This window comes from Heterocephalus glaber, unplaced genomic scaffold (assembly GCF_053883595.1).
Source record: "Heterocephalus glaber isolate CG9 unplaced genomic scaffold, H.glaber_assembly_v1.0 deba00000937, whole genome shotgun sequence".
NCBI lineage: Eukaryota > Metazoa > Chordata > Mammalia > Rodentia > Bathyergidae > Heterocephalus > Heterocephalus glaber.
In genome coordinates this window covers 8,604,027-8,629,285 of record NW_028258173.1, presented here as the reverse complement: position 1 = coordinate 8,629,285, position 25,259 = coordinate 8,604,027, and the positions used below count along the sequence as shown (strand labels likewise).

Here is a 25,259-nt window from a genome sequence, read left to right as displayed (position 1 = left end):
AAAATTTCATAAACACATGGAAATTGAACAACACACTTTTGAATAACCAGTGGGTCAGAGAGGAAATTAAAGAAGAAATCAGACAGTTCCTTCAATTAAATGGCAATTACAATACAACATATCGGAATCTATGGAACACAATGAAAGCAGTCTAGCAAGGGAAATTCATAGCAGTGAATACTCATATTAGGAAAACAGAGTGAGCCCAGTTAAACAACCTGATGCAGAAACTCAAGCTTCTAGAAAAAGAAGAGCAGGAAAAACCCAAAGCTCATACAAGGGAGGAAATTATAAAGATAGAGCAGAAATCAATACAATGGAGACTAAGAGAACAGTACAAAAAATCAATTAAGCCAAGAGTTGGTTCTTCCAAAGAATCAACAAAACTGACAAACCCTTAGTCAACCTTAACAGAAAAAGGAAAGAAAAGGCCCAAATCCATGCAATTAGGAATGAAAAGGATACAACAGATTCAGCAGTAATCCAGAGGATGATCAATACCTACTTCAAGAACCTATACACCAATAGGATGGAAAACACAGAAGAAATGGATAGGTTCCTAGATAAGTATGAATTACCAAAGTTGAACCAAGAAGACCTAAAAATTCTAAACAACCCAAAATCAATCAATGAAATTGAAAATGTAATTAAAAACTTACCAACTAAGAAAAGCCCAGGTCCTGATGGCTTCACTGCTGAATTCTACAAGACATTTAGAGAGGCGCTATACTGCCACTACTGTTTAAACTCTTCAATGAAATTGAAAGGGAAGCAATACTCCCGAATTCATTCCTGGAAACAACCATCACCTTGATCCCCAAAGCAGAGAAAGACCCAACTGAAGAAGAGAACTATAGGCCAATCTCACTAATGAACATAGATGCAAAAATCCTTAATAAGATACTGGCAAATAAAATGCAGAAGATCATCAAGAAGATCATACACTCTGACCAAGTGGGATTCATCCCAGAGATGCAGGGATGGTTCAACATACACAAATCAATCAATGTAATACCCTATATCAATAGAGCCAAGGACAAAAACCATGTGATCATCTCCATAGATGCAGAAAAAGCATTTGACAAAATCCAACATGCATTTATGATAAAAACCCTACAAAAAATTGGAATAGATGGTCTCTACCTCAAACTGATAGAAGCCATCTATGAAAAACCAATAGTCAATAGCATAATCAATGGTCAAAAACTGAAATCCTTCACATTAAAATCAGGAACAAGGCAAGGATGTCCACTATCACCACTCTTGTTCAATAAAGTTTTGGAAACATTAGCCATGGGAATTAGACAAGAGAAAGAAATAAAAGGAATAAAAAAAGGAAATGAAGAAGTCAAATTGTCATTATTTGCAGATGACATGATGCTTTATATAGAAGACCCCAAGAACTCCACCAAAAGTCTTCTAGACTTAATAACCAAATTCAGTAAAGTAGCTGGATACAAGGTCAACACACAAAAATCAATGATTTTCCTCTATACAAACAACACACTCACTGAGACAGAAATAGGGCAAACAATTCCTTTCACAATAGCATCCAAGAAACTGAAAAACCTAAGAATCAACCTAACAAAAGAAATCAAAGACCTCTTCTCTGAAAACTATAGCACTTTAAAAAGAGAGATTGACGGTGACATCAGAAAATGGAAAGACATCCCTTACTCCTGGGTAGGAAGAATCAACATAGTGAAAATGGCCATACTTCCAAAACTGCTATATAGATTCCATGCAATCCCAATTGAAATCCCAGCACCATACTTCATGGACCTTGAGAAAACAATCAAAAAACTCATTCATAACAAGAAGAGACCTAGAATAGCAAAAGCAATTCTAGGCAACAGAGACAAGGTAGAGGGTATCACAATCCCCAACTTGAAACTATGCTACAAAACTTCTGTAATAAAAACAGCATGGCACTGGCAAAGAAACAGACCTGAGGACCAGTGGAAGAGATTAGAAGATGCCAAAACAACTCCAGACACACTCAGCCATCTCATCTTCGACAAAGGAGCCAAACACCTTCACTGGAGGAAAGATAGCCTCTTTAATAAATGGTGCTGAAATAATTGGGTTTCAACTTGCCAAAGATTAAAACTAGACCTACATCTCTCACCATACACTAAACTAAAATCAAAATGGATTAAAGATCTAAATATTAAAACAAAAATGCTGAACCGGCTGGAACAGAGGTTAGGTAGAACTCTTGAAGACATTGGCGTAGGAAAAGATTTTATGAACAAAACCTCAGTTGCCCATGAACTAGCATAAACAATCAACAAGTGGGATCTCTTCTTACTAAAAAGCTTCTGCACAGCAAGAGAAACCACCAACAGTGTGAAGACACAACCCACAATGTGGGAAAAAATTTTCACCTACTGTTTCTCAGACAAAGGTCTACTATCGCGAATCTATAAAGCTCTTAAAAAGATCAGACCTCCCAAATTTAAAGACCCAATCCAAAAATAGGCATCTGAAATGAACAGACATTTCTCAGGCAAAGAAGTAGAAATAGCAAATAAACATATGAAAAAATGTTCAACATCACTGGTTATTTGAGAAATGCAAATGAAAACAATGCTGAGATTCCACCTCACCCCAGAAAGAATGGCTGCTATCATGAAATCAACCAATAACAAATGCTGGCGGGGCTGTGGGGGAAGAGGAACCCTGCTCCACTGCTGGTGGGAATGTAGACTGGTGCAACCACTGTGGAAATCAGTATGGAGATACCTCAAAGAACTAGGACTGGAAGTCCCATTTGATCCAGCTATTCCCATGCTGAGTATCTTCCCCAAAGAATTAAAAGAATCATACCACAGTGATATATGTGCACCCATGTTCACAGCAGCACAATTTGTAATAGCTAAAACTTGGAAACAGCCCAAATGCCCATCACCTGCAGGCTGGATAAAGATAATGTGTTTTTTTAATAAAATGGAGTACTGGGCTGGGGATTTAGCTCAGTGGTTTTGCCACCTGCTGCGCAAGCGCAAGATCCCGAGTTCAATCCCTTACACCAAAAAAAAAAAAAAGAGTACTACTCAGCCATAAAAAATGAAAAATTAGATTTATAGCTAAATGGATGCATATTGAGGCAATACTCTTAAGTGAAATAAATGGGATACACATGTGTAAATACCAAATAGTTTCTCTAGTGTGAGAAACTGAAAGTGTAAATAAGAACTAAAAGATATAATAGATAATGTGAAATAGGAAGAAAAGGGGCAAAGGGAAAGTGGGATTGGGAGGCGTAGGGGAAAGGAAAGAAGGGAATGGAATTAATATGAGAAAATGAAAACATGGAAACAAAGTCTTTGTAAATAGCAAGGGATGGAGGGCTTGAAGGGAGGGCAGGGGAAATGAGGAAAAAATCAGAACCAAGAGTGATTATGTAAAGGTGCAAATTTCCAATAATGAATGTCATTATATTGTATACCTAAAATGTACCAACAAAATTAATTTTTTTTAAAAAAGACATGGTACCTGGAGAGGCATTAAAGTCTAGCCACATTTTCAGGAAACTTTAACAAGGCTTACAAAAGTCTCATGCATGGAAAGGATGCAAAAGATCACATGTCTAATTAAATTGAATGATAGAGTTCTACAAATTGCACTGTGCCCTCTGGTGCTGTAAATAGAGTTAACCCAGAAATATGATTTCCCAGGAACTTGCTTAATAAAACTATCCAAAATATAGGAGGGAAAAGATATTGATTACCCTAATGTTCTCAACAAAAGGATAGTTAAAAAATTACAAAACAAAAATGCAACAGACTTTTATCCAGCTAGTCAAAATGATAATCATCATAGCAACACAGGAAATATTTATGATATCAAGTTTTGGAGGGAATAAAGCAATATACAAAAACATATGTTTACCTGGGCTAAGGATTTAGCTCAGTGGTCCTGCGCCTGCCTAGCAAGTGCAAGATCCTGAGTTCCATCCCTGGTACTGGAAAAAAAATATCATTTGTTATTACATTATTTTTTAAAAATATGCAAGTAACAGAAGATTATGGGGGAATTCACAAAGAAGTTGGGCATTCCATGAAGAAGGTGTAGGAACTCAAAAATATTTTAACAAGGTATAAAAAAGGCTAAATACAGAAAAGTTAGTTCTTTGAGCTTAAATAATAAGCCAGGTACCAAAACCCAACCAAGAAACTGGACTCTAAATTCTAAGCCCAAAATCTGTCAATAAAACAAGACTCTGCTTATATTCAAAGCCTCTTGGATGTTTAAAACACGCAGCTTTTTGGAAAGTCAGGTTCCCTTGAAAATATCCACAGTTTGTTTTAATCAGTCATTTCCTGAGAATTCTCTTCCCTTCATTAACTTCCACAGGCCAGCTGCATAATGAGGTGGTCTCACTGTGATGTAATCAGAAGACTGAGGAAGGCCTTTTCCTCCAGGTTCCCTCTCTGCCACTCACATGGGAGTCTCCTGGGGCTGGCCTGTCACAGCCAGGCTGCTGTCCCTTCCTACCACCTCCACAGACAGATGGTTGGTGAGGCCTTGACTCACAGAACATCTGAGGCCTGAGTGCCTTCTAACTTTCATCCTCCACCACCCACCAGAATTCCTCTGGCCGTAACAAATGTCCCCTTGATGCTCCCAAGAAACTGCAAATTCAGGGCAAAAGTGTCTACACCTAAAGCCCCCTTTCTCCTCCCTCAGCTCCAAAAAGGTGCAAAAACTTGGAGTTCACATAGCCTAGACACATCCAGCACTAGCGTCAGGGAATCGCCTGGCAGCTGAACTTCAGAGTGTTTTATCCTGAAGTAACAGCTTCTGGGGTTCTCACCTATGCCGAGTTCTTCCAGAACCTTCTATAGGCGTCGCGGGGGACACACCCTTCAATCAACTTGAACAGAAAAATCTACTTTGTATTAATTTTAACAAGCACGGATTATCTAGCCTCTAAAGCGGCTCTGTGATAACTATAAGCCACTGTTACTATTTCTCTAACCTCACCCCACAAAAAAAGATGATTTCAAAGAGACTTATCAAGTAAAATATGTTAGCTAAGAATTATTTCTTTTTCCTTTTTTTTTCTTTTGTTCATAAAAGACACACTGAGGTAGCTACCAATCAAAACTACAGTTGAGCATGAAGGACCAGGGCTAGAGACCCGAGGGGCTGCCACTCCCACCGGAAGCAAAGACCCTGGATTTTCATTTGCCTTTGCCTCTTTTTTTGCGGGGGGGGGAATATTAATAATTGATAAATTCGATACTAAGAAGTCCCTTCAAGTTCAGGAACAGCAGGTTGGAAATCACTGCTGCGGGGTGGGGGTGGGGAGGTGGTAAAGAATAAAGTAATGGGGGGTAATGAAACAGAGTCTTTAGCTTTGAGAATTAAGAAAAATCATGTAACTATATCCACGCAAAACAGTTAAGTACCTCAGTTGTGCCAGCCTTGTCCATTGCTCTTCTAATGTGTACCAATTAGGTTTTTCAGGCCTGAAGGGAATTACAATGAAGGTATCTTACTCCTCTGATGAGCAGAAAAGACAACAGTTAAGTATCTGTCAAATAAATGAACAATGACCTACATTTTTAAGAAAATTAATTTTTACAGTACACACTGCCGGGTAAGACTTCTTAGTACATGATCCCCCAACAACCCTAAGCCCAAAATTAATTAAAGGAGGAAGTGCAGCTGCTGTTCCAGGAGGCTGATGAGACTGTGGTTGATTAGGCTAGCAGGGCCTGGGGGGAGCACACCCCAAGATGAAGCCCGCCCTTCAAATGCTAATTCATTCTCTTCTCTTGAAGAGCACCCCCCCTCCCATCTTTGAACCCCTATTGGGCCCGACTGTGATTATGACTCTGGAAACCCACGGCCATGCCAATTAAATGCCAGAAGTCCTAGGGCAGAGATCATTAAGGACTGGAATAGTTCACTATTGAATGGTGAGGACAGGATCCTCAGAGGACATGAAAGATGTGGATAGGCAGAGAAGAGCCCAGACAACAGGCTTGGTCTTTTTTTTCTTCTGATGAGCCCAGGGCCTCCCACATACTAGGCAAGCGTACTACTACCAAGCTACACCCAAGCCTGAGACAATATTCTTTTTGGTTTGAGTATTTTTTTTTCTTTTTTTTCCAGTAGTGGAGATTGAACCCAGGGCCTTCACAGGGAGCTATATTCCCAGATACTTAATTCGTTTTTTCTTTTCTTTTGTTTTGTTTTTGAAATAGGGTCTTTCTAGTTGCCCAGGCTGGATTTGAATTTAAGATCCTTCTGTCTCAGCTTCCCAAAGCACTGCAATTACGTGTGTGAGCCACCGCACCTTGCCCAAAACAGCACTCTTGATGGGGAGACCAGTTTAAGTAAAGGCATCAAGGTGGAAATGAATCACAAGTATTTGGCTAAGTGCACAAAATTTGGTCAAGAAAAGGCTGGTGTTAAGCGACCTTTTGATGGCAAATACAGATCAACAGGTGGGGGGCAAGAAACATCCCTGGCAACAGAAGTGATGTCGTGCCATTAGCCAGTAGAGTCCACAACATTATGTGTGTTTCTATTATCAGAAAAGAAAGTTTCAATCTGCAAGTATTATAAAGTAAACACCACTGCACTGGAGCCTAAGAGCTTTCCTCATTAAAAGACACTCAGAGGCCCAACCTAACTTTCCCCCGGGAACAGTTGGGGTACATAGGGTAAGCAACTCTCCTGGGTTACTCGGGACTGGGGGGTTTCTTGGGATGTTCCACTTGAGGCTGGGACAATTCAGGGCCAACCAGAGGTGTTATTCAGTTCACACTGCATCTCAGGAGTGCAGGATGCTGACTGTGGGTGCACAGAGCTCCACAAAGGACTTTCCCGCCCCCAGGCTCGGGTTCACACCTTGCTGCTCCATGCCTGGTCCATGCACTTACAGCAGACACCTCCCAGAAGCTGGTGAAAGATGCAGGATGGATTGACCAGACCTCAACCAGCTCCCCAAGAAGTTGGTGTGCACAGTCAAGTGGGAGGATTTCAATGAAATTTGTTCCTGGAGTTGGCTGGGGGTCTGCATGTGCTGGTCCAAGTACTGTCTCAATATTGGAGAAACTGTCCAAAGGCAGGGCTGAGTAAATTACAGCTTTTTATACGCAGTTACAGCCTCATACTGCAAGATGCTGCAGTGCACTCTGCTGAGGTCCCTGCTGTTCATCACCTCTTTTCCAAATCTCCAGAAAGATCACAATAGCCCAGAGCACCCTGGGTTCAGTAGCTGTGTTGCTTGTGAGGCCAGACTTAGCCTCTGCACTATGGAGAGCTTGCACTAGTCATTCCTGGCAGGGGCACCTGTCCTCGGACAGTGGCATGCCCAGCAACATCCCTGGCCTCTACCTACCAGATGCTAATAGCACCTCTTGCTCCTTGTGACAGCCAGGAATTTCTTGAAACATTGCTCAGTGTCTCCCAGGCAGCAAAACAGCCCCTAGTTCAGAACCACTGGCTTAGACAAACAGACACGCTCTTGGAAAGAGGAGCCAAAGGGAGACGTGAGAGATCTCTCACCTGCCAGGGAGTTCATTAAAGTCTGGAAAACTAGGCCATGCTGATCCCTGCAGGCTCCTGGAGAGAAACGGCTGGGTGACCAAGGGTCACCCCTTGTCTAAGGAGAAGCCTTCTGTCAGTGACACAAATGAAGACAAGCAGCCCCCAGCTGCTGTGAGCTCATGCCATCTGCCCTCCACCCACAGCTGTTCTGTATTATTTAACCCACAAAACACAAGTTGCCTTTTTAATAGTATGCCAGGCTAAATTATATCGAAGGCTTTCTAACAGCATTGTTTAAAAAAGAAAGAAAGAAAAGCCTGGGTACTTTACGTTTGAATCACTAGAGTAAGCCATCTGGTCAGTCCTCAGCAGTCATAACAGAAGGCAGAGGGCCTTCCCAGCCGGGACACTGGCAGCTCCACTTCCTGCTGCAGGCCAGCACTGTTTACTATTTGAGTAGCTCCAGATGCCTGGGACCTGTGAAGAAGCTCCCATCTTTGCATTTGAGCTGCCCTGGCCCTTACCCCCTCAAGCCATGTAAAGAAAGTTAACTACCACATTTGCCAATTCTAAGTTGCACTGTTTTCTCCCTCCTCCCATTGCCAATTCAGTATCTTGGAAATCTGGATTCATTTTGCAATAATGTTACAATTGCTGTCAGCCAGATGAGGGTGGGAAGTAGCCATCATAGCCTGACCATGCTCCAATGTCAGCACTGGCATGAAACTCTCCATGTGGTCTTGAAGATTTGGAAGAAAATCCAAGAGAAACAGAGGAGTACTCTCTTGGCCCATAGGAAATCAGTGGTCATGGGGAATGGACAAGGAGGTGGGGAAACAGATGTCCTCAGTAATGTTCCTGAAGGAGGCAGAGTGGGCCAGCCCTACATCAGTGCCATTCAGAGTGCGGTCCCTGGTCCAGAGAGCTTGGAGAAACTTCAGAGTCTCAGGCCCCGCCTAGACCTACTAATCTGAATCTCCAAGGGCAGGGCCAAGCCCTTCAGGTTATCCTGATGCCTTTTGGGTTATTCTGAAGTGCTGCACCAAGTATGTGGCTTAAATCTACCAAGCTACCTTAAATCAAGAGATTAGTGCCAATAGCTTCTAGGTTTTTTTTAAGGGAGTCCTTTAAGAAATGTTATATCACCAATGTTCTAGACAAAGACTGTACTGTATGAAAAAAAAAACTCAAGTTCTAACTACTTGAAAAATGACTGGGAAGCATCATATTTGATATGAAGAAGTGATTAAGAAGTAATTCTTCCAATTTACTTAATTATATTTCCTTTATATGTCTGATATATATATATATATATGCATACCTGTATAGATTCCATTTTGTGTATGCATAGTATTTGATAAAATTAAGTCTAAAAGCAATTTCTTAATGATTAAAAATCTATGTGGCTCAGTAATAGAGGGCTTGCCTACCATCCACGAAGCCCTGGGTTCAATCCCCAGCATCAAAAAAAGGAAAAAATCTAATTTTCTAAGTATAAGCACATGTCATAATTTGGGGCTGTTTTTCTTTTTCTTTCTTGGTGGTTCACAAAATACTAACAGATCCTCAGGCTGGTAAAGTCTTAGGCTCAGTGTAGTGTAGTGTGGAATTCTGTGATCAGATTTTTCTCAGTCTAATCTGGATCTCTTGTGATACAGTTAAATGAAACCTTTTCTTTGGCAGGCTAGATGATAACTGGTCACTATCTTCTATGTAATAATGTGTTCCACACTTTAAAAATTGATCTGCCTTTCTTCAACTTTGTTTTCCTCCAGGAGGCTCTTCTTCTGAACCTTACATTAGTGTTCTTTCTAATCCTCCCAGCATCACTGTGGCTTCCCTCTGATTCTCTCCAACACATTGATGCTCTTCTCCAATTTCAGAACGTCTAAAATGAAGATATGCTAAGCAACTGATGTCTGGGAATGTTTCCATTCTTGCAAATGAACTGGTTTAGGATATCTGTGAGGGACTGTGAGTCAGAAACAACCCCCCTGTAGTACCCTGAACCCAGAATTCTCAAGTAAGTCATGAAAATGGAGGGGAGTAGAACAACAGCGTGATGAGTGGCCCACGATGATATCATGCTGATGGCCATCAGCCCATCCACCTTTCAGCCACATCTCTCTCTTCCTTATTGGCAGTTCACTACTCACAGTCACTTAGTCCTTGAGTAAGTGACTGCTAAGGTTTGGATGTGGTATGAGTCTGTCCCCCCAAATTTCATGTGCTGAAAGCTTGGACCTCAATGTGGCAGTATTAAGAGGTGGTGGAACCCTTAAGACATGAAATCTAATGGATGGTAATTAGGTGAGTGAGTACCCTCATAGAGTGAGTGAGTACCCTCCAGAGTGGGTTGTTATAAAAAAAGAGTGAGCATGAACCCTATATCTCTCTGGCTTCCTTTCTTGCCACATCTCTTCTGCATACTCTTCTGCCATTGTGATGCCACTCACCGTGAGGGCCTCATCAAAGGTGGAACCGATAGGGCCACCTAGTCTGGGACTTTCAGTCTCCAAAACTGAGAGCTAAATAAACATTTCTTTATACAGTACTGAGCTTTGAGTACTTCGTTATAGCAACAGAAGACAGGTTAGTACAGCAATCCTAACAGAATTGACTAGGAGCTAAAATAATTGCTTTACAGCTAGGTAGAGACCTGGAGGGAGCAGAGACCTGAGTCTGGTGGGTGATGTCACACACTGTTCAGAGATAGTGTGCCTCATGGACAACAGTACCGCCTGAGCCCATAGCCCTGGACTCTTGAAGCCAGTCTTAGGAAATGAGCAGCTCCTCCTTCCACTCAGAGAAGAAATAATCAGAAAGTTCAGCTTAAGGAAGGACTTCGAGAACTTGAGGCTCAATAATTTGGTGGTTGGGCCAGGGATTTAGCTCAGTGGTTCCGGTGCCTGCCTTGCAAGCCAAGGTCCCTAGTTCAATCCCAAGTACCAAAAATAAATAAATAAATAAATAAATAAATAAATAAATAAATAAATAGGTGGCTTAGCATGGAGTGCTACACAACGTGGTAACTTTTAAACACTTAAAAGTGATCATTATTCACTGAATGGCTGGATGTGGTGGTACACATACGTAATCCCACTGTTAGGGAGGCTCGAGCAGCAGGATTATGAGTTTGAAGCCAGCCCGGACAACTTAGTGAAACTGTCTCTAAGTAAGTAAATAGATAATAAAAACCCAATGAAGGAGGCAAGGATCAGATGCACATCTTGGAATCGACATATGAAAAAGTAAATAACATGCAAAACTTCACTTGTGTTTTCTATTGTAATAGGCAAGAGGGACAGGTTGTTGGTTTGCTGGGTTTGTTCGGTGTGTTTGTCTTCCTATGAGAGTGTCAGGTCAGGTCCAGGGTACAGAGACAATGCTGGCATTGTTCAGGCTTGGATCACTAACACCTAAAGAATGGATCCACAGATTAGGTGCTGAGTAAGTCTGCCAAATTCACCAACTACTTCACCACAAATTCATCAACAAGTCCAGAGGATCTCCTTCCATCTTATACCAAGGAGTCTCAAGTGGTCAGAATGAGAACAGCGGTGGAGAGGGCAGAGGAGGTGAATCAGGATCACCTGAGGAACTTTTAAAAGGTTTGTACATACAATGGACCCTTGAGGCAGATGAATCTTCCGTTAACCCAATTAATCCAAGTTGTTCGTATGTCAGGCTGGTCGTAACTTGAGGGTCCACTGTAATAGCCAATACTATCATGCACAGAGTTCTATTCTAAATACTTTACCTGCCACATCTCAACCTCCAGAACCTTATGGAGCGGTTTCTGACACTGTCTCCATTTACAGATGGAGACCAAGCTGTCCCCCCCCTACTGCTGGAGTTGCAATGATGGATCCCATTGTCCGGGTCCCTCTGTGAACACTGAGAATAACTGTACTGGGGACACTTTTGGGCATGGGAAGGTCACAAATCCTTCTGTGTGTCATGGAAGAGGCACAGTGGATCCCAGGCTTATCTAAGTCAAAGGCTGAACCAAATTGCAGTTGTCTGCTGCATGGTGCACTAAAACCCACAAAAACCCTCGATGACACCCATGAGTTGATACTTGTGACAGGGACCCTGCATCCAGTTGATTAAAAGTGTGAGGTCTATCTGGGTAGAAGTCAGAGAAGTCCTAGTTTGCCTCTGAAGCCTGCCACATCGTTTTCCTATTACTTAAAGGTAACATTCAGCATTCCCCAGACCTTTCCTCTTCACATCTGGAGACCAGTGTTTCCAACCAGTCTTCCTCTGACCCAGCCCAGGCCCTCACCTGCCCCTCATCCTCCTTGAGTGTCCTAAGGCCCAGGGAGCATGCACAGGGGCAGAGTCTGCCCGCACTGCTAGCAGGTGAACACAGTTCTCTGTCCATGCAGCCTTGCTGCTCTCGCTTCTCCTTCTGTGCCTCATCTGCTCCCCCAATTTGGAAAGCACCAAAGAGAACAAAAGAAAGAGAAAAGTCTCCCATAACCCACCATTTTCCTCCTTCCTTCCTTCTCTCTTTCCTTCCTCCTTCCTTCCATTCCTATACTCTTAAGGGTTATAAAGAGTAAAAAGTTCCTTACATCATCACCAACAGAGAAGACTATTAATAGTTTGACATATTTCCTTCTAAAATATTTTCTATGCATATATACACACATATATATTTATATCTCCATATTTATATATAGATATATACATGCATACATATAATCTCTACTTACGTTTTATTATTTGTGTATATTTACTTCTGTAAATATAAATTTGTAAGCATTTGTACTTGTGGGATGTACAGTTATACTAACTGCACAATCATGAAGGTATATGATTATGTTTTATATCACATAGCTTTGGAGGCTGTTTTCCTACCTAATCACATGTCATAGACACCTCCCTCGGGTTGTGGCTCTACTCACTCCCCACTTGTTGTTGTGCTGTGCTGTGTGGTACCCACAGCAGAGCTCTGCTGCATTTCACCTGACCTGTCCCCTCTTTAGGGACTTAAGGACCTCTCTAACCGTCTGTTGTTATAGACAATGCGCTAATGACTATTATGGATCTCTTGTTAAGTAAGCATGAATGAGGATATTTCTCAGCATCTTCTCCTAGAAATGCAAGCTGGGTCATAGGGGCTGTATGTGTTTCATTTTAATAGATATTAGGGGCCGGGGATTTAGCTCAGTGGTTTCGCCGCCTGCTGTGCAAGCACAAGGACTCGAGTTCGATCCCCGGTACCAAAAAAAAAAAAAAAGCAAAATCATTTTAATAGATATTGTCAAATCACACTCCTGAAAATGGTCTTCAAATTTCACTGCCGTTATCAGTCAGTGGAAATTATTTTTTTCCAAATCTGAGAGGTAATAAATGGTACCACAATATCCTTGCCCTACTGTTTAAGAACCTCCTATATGCTAGTGTACCAGCTGTATGTAGTCTCAAAGAAGCAAGTGGTACAGTGGTTGTGCATGATGTATAGTTATACTAATTACATAATCAGCCCTAGTACCTCATGGCCAGGATTCCAGCCCTGCTTGTCCCACCTTTGAACTGGTGCCTCTATTTCATCATCTATTACATGGGCAAGCTCAAACAGCTGACCTAATGTGGGGATGATACACATAGAGCATCTAGCACAGAACCTTTGCTTTACTCTAAACTTACACCAGCCTTCGCAATGCTATATTCTTTGTGCAAGCTCTCTCTCTCTCTCTCTCTCTCTCTCTCTCTCTCTCTCTCCTCCCAAACATAAAGTTCACCTGTTCTTTCACCACAAATCTTTGCCTTTCCACTCCAATTTGCAGTACCCTGTTGTATTCCTCGCTGACCATTTTGGTCTTCATGCCCACAACTCTCTTCCCTTGCCATGGCAACCCATTTCTCCATGCAGGAACCCTTTCCTCCATGGAGCCCACACCTAACTGGGTTGTTCTGTGGGCAGCTCTTGTACCCACCTCCCTGGCCCAAGCATTATGGGGAGAGCCTTACTAAAATCCTCCTGTGGCCATGTTTACAGCCCTCACCACATCTACTTGCCAAGTAAGCCACTGGAGAAACTAAGGAGAATAACGCCAATGGAGCTTTTGCTCTGTATCTCAAGCCTTCCTCTCTGTGCACACAAACCATCTCCTGAGCAGTCTATTCCAGGAACACACAGTACATTAAAAACCCTGGGTTTGAAGTGTTTTCCTTCTTTACTATTTGGTGAACACAAAGGTGAGCCTCCCAGGCCTTTTGCTAATTCCCCTTCCTTGTGTTCTTCCAAAATCTGCTCGGCAAATCCACAATTTCATCTACTAGTTTCTGTGTCAGCTTGGACAAGATGTTCAGCAATGCCACTGAGTCCTGGTTGGTTTCTGGAAAGGACTCAGTCCCCGAGTTCTGACTCCCACAACTTTGCCCGAAGTGCAATAAGACTTGTGCCTGTCACCATGCAAATACTAAACCCCACCCCCCAAATTCAGAGCCAAGAAGTGAAAGGCAACAGAATTAGCCACATGCCACCAAATGAATAGGTTCCTCCAGCCAGCAGAAGAGGTCAGCGAAGATTGACATTGGACCGAGCAGGACCAAAGCAGATTTGAGATGATTTTTCAGCTGGGTACAGTGACCTTTCATTCCATGTTCATTTGGAAATGACCTTTAAGCAGCAATCAACAAAAATGAAATGTTTCAAAGGAATAAATTAGATAATGCAGATGTCCCCCAGTGGTAAGTTACGTCCAAGGAATACAGCACAAAATAAAAGCAGCCCTGCCTTGGGAAGTCAAGGGCTAGTCGGTCCATTAGACTAATAAGTGAGTACAGAGTCCTGGCAACTTCTGTCAATCAGACAATCAAGAAGCTGAAGCCAGGGTGACCTGTGCAGGAAACATGATTATTTCTAGAATTGAACCAAAACTACCAATCAATGTTTCATTCTGATTCTGTTTGGAACATAGGTAACTACATTACTTGGATATCCAACAGGTGATTTATCATCTCAGGTGGAGGTGGAGGATGCCCAAGGTCTGGGTGCAGGTGGCAGCTTGGTATGCTCTGTGTGGCCCATCCTAGCCTGAGTCTAGTGGAAGACATCATTCCTTTACATTAATTGATTCATTCCTGAGACAACCGAACTGCTAGGCCTATGGGAGGCGTGATCCTCTCCTCTCCACCATGCCTATGTTTCTGTGTGTGTGTGTGTGTGTGTGTGTGTGTGTGTGTGTGTGTCTTCTGCTCAGTATGCTCTGTTCTTCTTTTCTTCGCATTCTTCCAGGTTCCTCTTACTTTCCTACATCTACATCTACACATGGAGCCAGACTAGTTGGTCCCTCTGAAATAGAAAACATCCCAAAAGAGAACTCAGAACCAAGGATTCTGGCACCTACTGCCAGTTCATCAGTTAACCCTAGAATCCTCTAGACCACAATCCCAGGCCAAGTACTTCTTCTCTGTCCTGAGGGATCTATGGGGGGAGGGGGGGACTCAGTAGGGGAGATTCACCAAGGGAGAGAATGTGCTGTCCCTATTGGACATGGGTTTACACAACCTCCCTGGGCACCTCCTCTGGCCCATTCATCTGTCATTTCTGCCAAAGCCCAGGTCACCTCACAAAAGGCCTTACCTGGCATAGGTGTGATGTCAGAGCCCCACCTCCACCCAAGGACATTCCTGACCCTTGATCTAGTTTCCTTGGGAAGAGCAGACATCATTGGGACTGCAGGAGATACCACAGGAGGATGGAGAATGTACCACCAGGAGCCAGGTAGCCCCAAGGAGACAAGGCCCAGGGACACACAGAGTGACTGAGAGGGTGGGCCCCTTTGGGGTATGGGAATGAGGGGCCATGGAAGGTGGATCAGGACTTTTTACAATTCAGACCTTGAGGGAGGAAGTGCCTGGTCCTTGCATAGTCCAGGACTGGCCAGCTGTGAAGGGCATAGAAGTGAAAATACTTCACCCTTTACTTCTTATAAAGGGCATCTATCTCTATGCTGCTAAAGTCTATGAACACAGTAGCCAAAAAAAAATGGAAACCAGAGACTCAAATAATCCTTGTACATAAACCTTCCTAGAAGCATTTTTCACAATAGGCAAAAGGTAGAAGCAAGCCAAATGTCCACCAGTTGCTGGATGGGTAAACACAAACAGGTACAGCTACATGGAGAAACATTACCCACAGAAAGTAATGAGGTACTGGCATGTCACAATGTAGATGAGCCTTAAAAATATGGTTATTGAATTTTTCAATGAGAAAGACACAAAAGGCCACATACTATATGATTCCACTTATATGAAATAGTCAGAATAGGTAACTGCATAGAAAGAGAAAAAAGATTGGTGATCATCAAGGTAGTAACTGTTAATGGATATGGGGTTAGTGTCAAAAAAGGTTTTGGAATCAGATAGAGGTAATGGTTGTACAATGTCATGATTGTACTAAATGCCGCTGAATTGTTCCTTTAAAATGGTTAGTTTTATGTTATATAAATTTCATTTCAATTTTTTAAAAATCTGATGGTGCTGGGCATGATGGCACATTTCTGTAATCCCAGCACTCTGGGACATTCAGGCAGGAGGATCATAAATTCAACCCCAGCCTGAGCAATTTAGCAAGATGTGTCTCAAAAAAAATTTTTTTTTAAATTTTTTTAAGTCTGATGAGTAGATATAGCATAATTAAGCTTCAATCTAGGTTTCTGTAGATGTACTTTGCCTGACTGGGGAAGGGGTGTAAAGGAAGGCCCATTTCCTCTATTTCTATTTTGATGCATTTTGTTTTTAAATAAACACAGCTAACTTATCCTTTTTTCTATTTCTCTGATAGAATTACAGTGGCACCTCTGTTCATGAGCTTAATTCATCCCACAATCCTGGGGAAAACAGCCACAGTCATGTTCACCATTTGATAAGGAGTTTGTGAATGGAAACAAAATTTTGCCCAGAGCTTCTGTTTGCCAACTGAATTGTTCACAAACAGAAGCATCTGTGAGCCGAGGTATTACAGTATATGTCTATTTGTTTCTTGACTCTGTCTCCAAAAAAGACTGCAAATCCCAGGACAGCAAGAATGTTTCTGGACCAGTGTTGAGCTCAGTCTAGTTACAGTGAGCACTTAAGAGCTGTTTTTAAGTGAATGGAACTATATGCATTATCCTGTTTACATGTTCCTTTCCTTCTTAAATAAGAGCTATAAATATGTTGGTGGGATGTAAAATGATGTAGCTGCTATGGAAAACAGGATGGAGGTTTCTCAAAAAAAAATTCAAAACCAAATTACCATATGATTTCATTTCTAAGTATACTCCACAATTGCAAACAGGATAGTGAGGAGGTATTTCCATACCCATCTTCATTACAGTGATATTTGTAATAGCCAAGAGGGAGGAGCAAGCTTAATGTACACCAATGGATGAATAAAGAAGTTGTTCTACACATGCAAGGGAATATTATTCACCTTATAAAGGAGGAAATTCTTTCTTTTTTTTAGACAGGGTCTTACTATGTAGCCCAGGCTGATCTTGAACTCCCTGTGATTCTCCTACTTTAGCTTCCTGATTGCTGGGATTACAGGCGTGTGCCACCTCACCTGGTAAGGAAGGAAATTCTGACACATGCAACAACACTGATGAACCTTGAGAACATTATGCTAAGTGAAATAAGCCAGTCACAGAAGAGCAAACAACAAATGATTGCACACATATGAGATATTTAAAATAGTTAATAACATAGAAACAGAGAGTAGAATTGTGACTGCCAAGAGCTGGGTTGGGGAGAGGGGAGAGTGGGGCTTGTATAATAATAGATACAGTAGAGAGTTTCAGTTTTTGAAGATGTAAAGTTCTAAAAATCTGATGCACATTGAATGTATTTGTAAATGGAGTGTTACGTGTTTTTACCACCTTTTACGAAGTTATAGAGACATGTGCCAATGGGTATATAATTATGCAACTTTAATTTTTTTTCATAAAGAGACTTGTGAGAGGGCAGCTGAACCCAGAAGACCCCTGCTGCCTGTTGTTGAGTGGGAACTATCCCTGGTGAGTGCCACTTTGGGCACCAATGCCCGTGAGGAGTGCCAGCTCCATCTCTGGTCTCTAGAAACTCATCAGCACAGATTGGAAAAGTGTTACATGGCTGGATAGAGTTGCAGGGGGACCATCCAAACAGGCTTATGAAACAAGAGTCATTAACAAGAAAAGTCACCCAGAGTATTCTTTGTCAAGAACTGGGTGGTACAGAACTGGCCCTGAAAATGTTAAGATCAATTGACTGAGTGGGTCTCTCCTGGAAGACAGTGAGACCCCATTACCCTATCAGGGATGGAGCAGGGGCCCTGGGGCATGCTAACCTGCAAATGTTTGAAACATTTAAAGGAAGAGAGGAAGCAAGAGTGAATTGGCCCCCCAGAAATGTTAGTGCAAAGACTGGCAAACTACAGTTCACAGGGCACACCTAGGCTCTTCATGGCTTTATAAATAAAGTTTTATTGGAACATTGTAATGGTCATTCATTTATTGTCAATGGCCACTTCAACAATGGAAGAGACTGTTGTATGGGCCACCAAGCCATATTTACTCTCTAGCTTTTTACAGAAAAGTTTGCCCAGCCCTGCTCTAGAGAAAGAATACAGTGCCATAAAACTTCACTCTTTTAAAGGGCCCATAAGCCCTGTCTTCCCTTCTATTTTCTCCTGTGGTCCTGCCTCCTACTGCCACAAATTCCCAGTTGTGTTTGAACCAGCATAGAATATCCCCTGCTGCAGATAAGGCAGGAGCACTTATAACTGGTTTTAGATGTTAATGGGAGTCATCCACCTCCCTCCATTTCCCTGGCAGACTTATCTCCCTAATTGTGCATGACTTTGGCCAAGGCTGAGTGGCACCCACACTCCCAGAGCACCCCATCCCACTGACTGCAGAGTTGGGGGAGGCAGTGTAAACCCCATCAAGGGGCCTGAATGACAAAGGAAAAGGCTACATTAGCCTGTGATGAGTGCACAAGACCCAGCCAGAGTTGAAATCCAAATAAGAAATGGAGGTTGTTTCTAGAATGATTGCTCTTAAACTTCTTTAGTTAAGAGACTCTTTGAAAACCTGATGAAAATTAGAAAATTACCATGTCTTCCAATTCAAGAAGGTTCACAGTGCCTTGAAATACATCGATGGACACCCAGTTTTGAGCCCTTCATGGAGAGGAGAGGTGTTAATTTTTCATCTTGTCCTCCCAAGCAATCCTTTTTTTCAAGTAAGACCTCATAAAGAGATTCAGTACTGAAAAGAGTCTTAAAGCAGGCTGCACAGGTGAGCCAATCCCAGCACCTGGAAGGAAGTTCCCCACCGCCATTCCACGCTCCTAGGGCAGAGAAGCTGAGCCAGTCCCAGCACCCGGAAGGAAGCTCCCCCACCGCCATTCCATGCTCCTAGCACAGAGAAGGTGAGCTGAAAGGATGCCAGAAGCACACAACCTCCCCCCCGCCATGGAAATGAGAAGACATGTAAACAAGCCTCAAAAACAAGACTTCCAGATCACCTATAGCAACCCCAAAGGGAAACGAGATGGAACAATCTGATACTGAACCACCTGGACTCTCTGAACTGGCAACAAAAGAGGATCTGGAAAAAATGAAATCAGAAATAAATACTCAGATAACAGCAAAGATTGTGCTCATAGTGCAAGACATGATTAATAAATCTAGAGAGACACAGATAAAAAAATAGAGGAGCTGAGGAACATGATGGAATCCCAACATAGGAAACAAATGGAATCCATAAACCAGATGCAAACAGATTTCCAGGAGATCAAAAACCTCCATCAAAAGTCTGCACAGCAGAATGAATGAATGTGAGGATAGAATTTCAGATATAGAAGAAAAGATTGCAATTAGTGACCAGGAAAAGAAAAATTGCTCTAAAATTGTAAGGGAACACAAGAAATCAATCCAGCAGCTGGTAGACGATGCAAAGAAGAATAACATAAGACTGACTGGAGTCAACGAAGAAACAGGAGAGAGTGCAGACGACATAAAAAAAACTGTTCACAGAAGTGATGGCAGAAAACTTTCCAAGCAGGGGAGAAGAACTTGACATATAGATAAGTGAGGCATACAGGACTCCAAATAGCCTTGATCAAAAAATATCTACACATAGGCATATAATAGGAATCCAGAAATCCAACAGAAGAACAAAATTCTACAAGCAGTGAGAGAAAAGAAACAAATCACATAAAAAGTAAACCCCATCAGAATCCCAGCAGACTTCTCAATGCAAACCCTCAAGGCAAGAAGATCTTGGAGTGATGCATTTCAAACCCTCAAGGAAAACAGCCTCCAGCCCAGATTGATGTACCCTGCAAAACTATCTTTCAAAATTGATGGAGAAATAAGATATTTTGATGATAAAGAGCACCTCAGGAACTTCATGAATATCAAACCAGCACTCAAAAAAATTTTAGACAATACCCTAGGAAAAGACAATTAGGGTAACAACCCCAGGAAGCCCAGCAGAATGAATCCATTGGGTGTGACAAATTAAACACAAAGGGGAGAATCTAACAAAAAGAAAAAGTCATGACAAGGCTTTTAAAACTTTTAACTTCATCTCCCTACTGAGTGTATAGTTCAATCTTGTTATTGTACTGATTAGTATTTTTCTGATTCTAGAGTTGCACACCTTTCCTTGTGCTGTACTGGCTATTTATCATCTTCTTATGTCTACTTTTTAATTGGGTTGTCTATTAATGAGCTGTAAGAGTTCTTTATATATTCTGGTCATAGGTTATATGCATTGTAAATATGGTCTGTTTAAGGACTACTTTTCATTTTAATGATGTCATTTAAAGTTCTAAATTTTTTTTTTTTTGCACCGGGGATCAAACTCTGGTCCTTGCGCTTGCGCAACAGGCGGCAAAACCACTGAGCTAAATCCCCAGCCCTAAAGTTCTAAATTTTGATGGAATCTCATTTATCAATTTTTTTCTTTTATACATCATGTCTTTTGTATCCTAGGTAGTTCTTGCCTACCCTGAATTCATAAACATTTTCCCTTATAATTTCTTCTTAAAGTTTTATACTTTTAGGCTTTCATATTTAGGTTCATAGATCCCTTCAAGTTATTATTATGTATGGAAATAAAGGGTTGAGGTTAATTTTTTATATACAGATACCATGTGTTCTAGTGCCATTTGCTGAAAACACTATCTTTTCCTCGGCTCTTGAATTGAGTTTATATTCTATAAAAGGCTAACGTTAAATAATCTTTCAAAACTCAGTGGACCATATATGTGTGGTTCTATTTCTAGATTCTCTATTTTATTCAAATGACCTATATGTCTTTCCTTACACCAACACTACCTCGATTACTGTAGCTTTAGGAGAAGTCTTAAAATTAGGTACTAAACATCTTCCAACATTGTTTTTTTTTTAACTTTTCTAGGTCCTTTGTACTCCTACATAACTTTTAAAGTTCAATATCCAATTCTTCATTTATAGTAAGTATACACAGACCTGACTTTTTATATATACCTTGTGTTTTCTAATCCTGCTAAATTCAAATACAAGTTCTAAGGGCTCTTAGAAATTTCTTAGTATTTTCTCTGCAGATGATCATTTCATCTACATGTAAAGATTTTGCTTCTACCTTGCCAATCCTATCCTAATTGTGTCATTTTATTGCCAGACTATTTTGGTGGGGCCTAGGTTTCAAAGTTTAATAGACAGATAAAGAGTAAGCATATCTGTCCTTGTTCCCCACCTTAAGGAGAAAGCATTGTGTCTTCTCCATTCATATAAGGCGTTCTCACTGGAAGTATGGAGTACATGTCTTTAATCTGTTGAGAAGTTTCTGTTCTACTTCTAGTCTCCTGATAGCTTTTACCATGAGCAGCTGTGGAATTTAGTCCAATACTTTTCTCCAACTAGTGACAGGATCATATGGCTTTTTCCTTTCCTCTGTTAAAATTATGACTTTTGGAGGCGGATCTTCCAACGCTGAACCAACACTGCCATCCCTATAACAAAACCACTTTCTGCATACTGCCAGATCTGACTTCTAATAGTTTGTTTCGTTAAACAAATTTCTATCTGTGTTCATACTTTTTTCTTCTATTATCTTTACCCAGTTTTAGGATTAGAATGTTGATTTCCTAAAATGAGGGGAGAAGTGTTCCTTTTTTTTCTGCTTTAAGTGTTTGATATAATTTATCAGTTAAATGTATATGAGCCTGCTGTTGTCATATAGGTAGGTTTTCAAGCTAGGAATATACTTTCATTAATAGGTGCTATTCAAATTTTATATTTCTTTTTTTTTTGGTACCGGGGATCGAACTTGGGTCCTTGTGCTTGCGTAGCAGGCATTGAAACCACTGAGCTAAATCCCCAGCCCTCAAGTTTTATATTTCTTCCAGAGTTACTTTCACTAATTTGTCTTCCAAGGTGCTTCTTAGAAGTTGTCAAATTTATTTCAAAAAATATTTTTGAAATATGCTTTCTATATCCTTTTAAATTCTGTAAAATCTGTGGTAATGTCTCCTAGGTCTTGATATTTTAATTTTAAAAATGTGTAATTGATATTGTGTAATAGAAAGTAAAGGTCTAGGGGGGTGGGGGATGGGGGAAAAGGGGAAAAAATATGAGAAAGGGGAAAAAATGGGAACTGGATCTCTGCAAGTGGGGAAGGGTGGAACAGGTGAGGGGAGTGCAGGGGAAGGAGGAAAAAAAATAAGAACCAAGATGCTCATGTAATGGTACAAGATCCCAGTGATGTATGTAAATGTATTTTATACCTAAAATGTACCAATAAACTTTATGGTGGAAGGAAGAAAGAAAGAAAGAAAGAAAGAAAGAAAGAAAGAAAGAAAGAAAGAAAGAAAGAAAGCAAGCAAGCAGGCTGCTCCATCACAGTCACTACACCCTTCTATCCTTGTGGCAATTCCTGGTGTCACTGCTCCCACAGCTTTTCCATCTGCTAAGGTTCCTTGTGGCCAGAGGTTGGAGCAGGAGACCACTCTGCAGGCTCCCCCAAGATGGTGCCAGGGAGAGGCACTGGAGGAGTCGCAGCTTACTCTTCGCCGGTGACTCACTAGGGTCTACCTCTCAGGAGACTCAATAGCACCTCAGAGGTATTGAACCTGGAAGGATAGTTCTTATGGACTGTGGGCCATGGCCTTGGGATCCAGAAAGTTTACAGCAAGGCAGGGAGACCACAGACCATCCCATAATAATACAAAAGTTCATTAAAAGACAGGAAGAGAAGTAGAAGTGTTGTACAAAGCAGTCAAAGAGAAATTGGCAGCTAAGTAATCTCCAGCCTCTTATAGGACAGAAGAAAGAATAAGTACTTCTTTTTAATCTTAGTGGCTGAAAAAGGTATAGATGCATGCAGATGCTCCTAAGCACACGATGGTACATCCTAATTCAACCCTTCATAATCTGAAAATGTCATTAATCAAACATGCATTTAATACACCTAGCATCCTAGTCACTTTCTCATTGTTGGGATAACATACTCAACACCCACAACTTAAAGAAGGAAAGGGGACCTTTTTGCTCATGTTTTTCAGAAGACTCGGTTTGTAGTTGGTTGGCTCCAACACTGGAAAAGCATGGTGGAAGGGTCTGGCAGAGGGAAGCTCCTCATGCCATGATTGCCAAGAAGCAGAAAGTGAAGGGAGGGGCAAGGGAGGGATGGATCCACTGATGACTACAGCACCTCCATGATCCAATCACCTTCCCAAAGCCCTGCCTTTGAGAACTTGCAAGTGTTGATGGCCATTCTAGATCTAAACCATAGCACCTAGCATACTGACCAGTCACAGTATGACAAACCCTGCGGAAGGCTGAGGCAAGATAATCCCAACTTTGAGCCTAGCTTGGATAACTTAGCAACTTAGTGAGTCCTTATCTCAAAATAAAAAAGGGAAAGGGATGCAGTTCAGTGGCTCAATGCGAAGGCCCTGGGTTCAATCCTCAGTACCACACACAAGAAAGAGAGACAGAGAGAGAGAGAGACAGACAGACAGACAGACAGACAGACAGACAGAGAGAGACGGAGAGAAAAAGAAAGAAAAGAAACTCACTTAATTCTTCACAACTGCTCGAAGTAGTGATAGATAGCTGGCTTTAGGATTCCATTCATCTCTTTCCTCCACAAAATAAACTTCATCTCTTGGTTGGACATATGGCCACCTCAAATGAAGACATTTCCCAGGTACCCTTTGCAGCTGTACAAGATCATGTGGTTGAGCTCTAACTAGAAAGTGTGCTACAAAGAGGAAGCATGTTCTTCCTTGCTTCCTCTTTTCTACTGCCATAAATATGAAGTAATGGCTGTCACAGTAGTATTCTTTTTCCACCACATGGGAACGTGAGGATGAAAGCAACCACCAAAAAAGCAATAAGACACAAGGATCTATGGCCATTGATATTGTAGAACACAATCCCAGCCCTGGGATCCTTCTAGACTTTTTTCTATCTAATTTAAGGCACTATTATTTAGGACTTTCTATTACTTGGAGTTAAACCTAATTATAAGTAATGCATAGACTCAGCATAAAAGGGACTCCGAAAGTTTATTGGAAGGATGTGTGTTGTATACATGAACTACTCTCTGTGTTCTAGATTCTGGCCCATGAATGCTTTTCTCCCACTCACCATATAGAAAACCTCAACAAAATGCATGACTGCAAAACTCACAAAATTTTTGACCTAAATTCATTTGTGTGTGTTTGGTGCTTCTGTGGGGAAAGAGAGGATGGCTGGCAAAGAAGATTTTCTTTCTCTTGGCTATCCCCCAGACACCGAGATTTTAATAGCGGTAAAAAGCTGACAGAAGAGTTATTAATAATATGGCATTGCACTAAATGAGCTAGAAATGCAGCAACATGGAAAATCAAAAGACTTCATCACAAAACTCCAACTATTATGTAAATGCATTGCCACTTGGGAAAATGACTAAGTATGAGATTCATTATAAGTAATATTTTCATCCCAACCTTCATGACCTTTGGAAACTTCAATATATGACCCAATTTATTAGCTGAAAGAAACAAGATCTCTCTAGAATACTTTCCAATGACTTCCATAAATTTTTAAGCTTAAATAATTCATACAAATACTTTGTATTATTAATCATGCAAATATCTGTTATTATTTTTTAAAGCCCAGAACTTCTGAAAAACTGTTAATCCTGAATGCATTCCCTAATCTTGCTATCATTTCATTATATAAAGATACTACTAGATTGAAGGTACATACAGTAAATATATGGAAATAAATGATAGCATGTGTACATCCATCAGACTTTTTGCTTGCATATAAGTTAAACTAACTCTTGGCTTATTTAAGTGAAAATAAACTGTGGTAAATGGTTATTGAACAGCGTGGAGAATCCTCAGGAAGGACAGAATGACCTGACATAGAGGTAATAGCCAAGGACAATCCCATAATTACACTGCAGAACTAACCAGTAAGGACACTGGGGCTACAGCCCCACTGTGCCCTGACCCTCTGGACACTACTCCCAGGACCAGCTCCCTGAGTCTTCCGGAAGCTGGACATAATCACTGCTGCTACTCTCACAAGAACAGATTCTGCATGGTCCCTGCTTCCTTCTGTCACTTCCTGCTTGTTCTAGGCCATGTGCAGGTGTATGTGATTAGTATTTCCCAGCTCATGGCATTCAGGTCCCTTATCCTGAGCAAATCCTTTGGGCTCTCTGCCTGTTTTCCCATTAGTGAAAAGGGATTATCAATGTTCCCTTCCTCATAGGGTGTCCTAC

The 25,259-nt window shown here is 41.3% G+C and overlaps 1 protein-coding gene and 1 long non-coding RNA gene across 13 annotated transcripts in view; one reads left to right on the top strand and one right to left on the bottom strand.

Annotated features, from left to right (window-relative positions):
• The window catches only part of Slc39a11 (solute carrier family 39 member 11), a 486,128-nt gene that overhangs the window by 411,985 nt on the left and 48,884 nt on the right, over positions 1-25,259 (bottom strand). The window lies entirely within an intron of this gene.
• Positions 15,075-18,431, top strand: LOC110345107 (uncharacterized). Its single transcript, XR_015450282.1, has 4 exons — positions 15,075-15,250; positions 16,313-16,483; positions 17,036-17,077; positions 17,458-18,431. It is a non-coding gene; the product is annotated as an uncharacterized LOC110345107 (long non-coding RNA).